This window comes from Anomalospiza imberbis, unplaced genomic scaffold, assembly GCF_031753505.1.
Source record: "Anomalospiza imberbis isolate Cuckoo-Finch-1a 21T00152 unplaced genomic scaffold, ASM3175350v1 scaffold_313, whole genome shotgun sequence".
NCBI classification, from domain to species: domain Eukaryota; kingdom Metazoa; phylum Chordata; class Aves; order Passeriformes; family Viduidae; genus Anomalospiza; species Anomalospiza imberbis.
Window position 1 is genome coordinate 5,001 of NW_027099934.1, and position 2,500 is coordinate 7,500.

At 78.2% G+C, this 2,500-nt stretch overlaps 2 non-coding genes across 2 annotated transcripts in view; both read right to left on the bottom strand.

The window, feature by feature from the left end:
* Positions 1–97, bottom strand: part of LOC137466597 (28S ribosomal RNA) — a 4,374-nt gene extending 4,277 nt beyond the window's left edge. The window contains exon 1 of the ribosomal RNA XR_010995237.1: positions 1–97. This exon is cut by the window's left edge and continues 4,277 nt beyond it. This is a non-coding gene — a ribosomal RNA (28S ribosomal RNA).
* A 1,020-nt stretch (positions 98–1,117) lies between these two features.
* Positions 1,118–1,270, bottom strand: LOC137466586 (5.8S ribosomal RNA). Its single transcript, XR_010995226.1, has one exon. It is a non-coding gene; the product is annotated as a 5.8S ribosomal RNA (ribosomal RNA).
* Positions 1,271–2,500: the final 1,230 nt, after the last annotated feature.

The window sequence follows — 2,500 nt, forward strand, 5'->3', positions numbered from 1 at the left end:
TTCGCTCGCCGTTACTGAGGGAATCCTCGTTAGTTTCTTTTCCTCCGCTGACTAATATGCTTAAATTCAGCGGGTCGCCACGTCTGATCTGAGGTCGCAAGCCCAAAAAGCTGCGCCGCGCCGCGCCGCGCCCGCGCGCCCCTCCCGGGGGAGCGGCGCGCCGACGGGCCCGACGGACGGCCGGGCTCTCCCCCGGCCTGCCTCGCGCTTTTCTCTCTCTCTCTCTTTCTTTCTCTCCCTTTCGCTCTCTTCTCGCTGCCGTACGCCCTCGACGGCCTCCCTCTCCCCGACTGAGCTCGCCTCTCTCCCCCGGGCCCCCCGGCGGCCCCCCCTCTCTCGCCCCCCCCCGCCCGCTCCCCCCTCGCGCCCGAGCGAGCGCCAGGGGAAAAGCCGGCGAGAGAGAAGAGAGAGAGAGAGAGAGAGCGCGCCGGAGACACAGAGAGAGCGAGCGAGCCAGCCGGCGAGCCGGAGACGGCGAGAGCGTCCGACCGACCGAGAGCGCGCGAGACAGACGCGGAGGAGGAGGAGACCCCCGTCCCGGAGACGAGAACCGAAAGAAGGCAGCGCGGCAGAGACGGCCCCGAGGGGGGAAGACCGGCCGGGCGGCGCGCGACGGCCTCGGCGGGGAGAGAGCGAGGAAAGCGACGGCGCCCTTGACGCCCCGAGACGGCGACGGAAGGGGGCGGGGGAAGGAGCGGCCTCGGGGGTCGCCCCCGCCCCCGGCCCCCCGCGCACCGCGCGCGGCGGCAGCGGCACGGTACCCGCGCACGGTACCCACCCGCAGACAGCCGCCCGCGCGGGGGGGAGGCCGGAGGCGAGGCCCGCGCCTCGCCTCCCCTCTCGCCCTCGTCCCTCGGCCCTCGGCGGGGCGCCTTCGGCGCCGTCTCGCTCGCTCCGACTCCCCGGCCGCCGCCACCGCCAGGCGGTGCGGCCCCGGCGAGGACGAGCTCCGCCCCAGCGGCTCGCTCCGGGAGCGGGGAGCTACGGAGCGCTCCCCGAGTCTGCATTTAGGGGGACGAAGGCCCTCGCGCGGCAACCGCTGCCGCGGCCGACGGGCCTGCGAAGCGACCCCAGCCGCGCCGCCGGGGCGGCCCCCGGGCGGCGATTGATCGTCAAGCGACGCTCAGACAGGCGTAGCCCCGGGAGGAACCCGGGGCCGCAAGTGCGTTCGAAGTGTCGATGATCAATGTGTCCTGCAATTCACATTAATTCTCGCAGCTAGCTGCGTTCTTCATCGACGCACGAGCCGAGTGATCCACCGCTAAGAGTTGTCTGGCTTTCGGCACCGACCCCGCGCGCGCGGGGGGGCCGGGAGCCGCTCTCGCCCGGAGCGGCCCCCCTTTTTTTTCTCTGGCGCCGAGGCCCCGCGCGGGGCCTGGCTCCGACCGTACGAGCAACGCGGAAAACCCCGGAGGGGGCGCGTGCGAGAAGAACACGGGAGGAACCCCACGGAACGCTCCCAAGGCCGGCCGAGAGGCGGGGGGACCCGCGCCCCCGACCGCCTCCCCCCGCCCGGCGAGGGGAGGCGCCGCCTACGTGTGCCGTCCTTCGGAGGCGGCCCAGGCGCCCGGGCTCGGCCCGGCCCTCCGCGCGGAGGGCCGCGCGGCGCGCGCCGCGGGAGCGCGGTGGCCCGCCCGGCCTCGCCGGCGCGGCGCCACGCGCCGGCGCGCGGCCCTCGGACCCCGCGCGCGCGCTTGCCTCCCCCCTGGAACCGCCGCCGCGCCGGCTCTCGCGGAGCGCCGCCGCGCCCACGCGCGCGGCCGACTCTCTCTCCCCAGGGGCCTTGCTGCGCTCGAGACGCCACGCGACGACCGCCGCCCCGCCGCCGGGCGCCGCGCCCCCCCCCGCCGGACCGCTGCCCGCCGGGGGAAGGCGAGCGCCCGAGGGCTGCCCGAGGGCGGACCCGCCGCCGCGGCGGGCCGCACTTCCCGGGAACCGCCGTCCACCCGCACCGTCGGGGGCCCCCTTCCGCGAGCACGCGCCCGGCGGAAGGCGGTGCGGCGCTGAGCCGGGGGGCGACGCCCGCTCTCCTCGTTCGCCACCTGGAGAGCGGGCGCGGAAGCGCCCCCGCGGCCGCCCGCCACCCCTGCCCTCGGACCGCGCGCGGTCGCGAAGGGCCACGGGGAGGGTCCCGTGCCCGCGGGCGGCGGGAACACCGGCCGAGCGGCGCCGCCGCCGCTCGGCGCGGGGCCGCCCGCGCTCGCCGGCCTCCGACCGCGGAGGGACCGCCGAGCGCTCGCCCCGGGCGGGCGGGCGGACGGCCGGCCGGCGGCCGGCGCCGCCGGTGCGTTCGAGACGAAGGCCGCCGAGGGGAGAGAGGCACGGCCGCGCCAGGCGCGGCGCCGCCCGCGCGGGACGGCCGCGGCGGCCCAGAAGAGAGAGCGCGCGGCGGGCCCCGGCGGCCGCCGCCCCGCGGCTGAGGAAGGGCAGAGAGCGCGCGCCCTCTGCCGGCGCCGCCCGTTTCGAGCCCAGCGGGTCGGCCCCGCGGCCGACCGCGCGC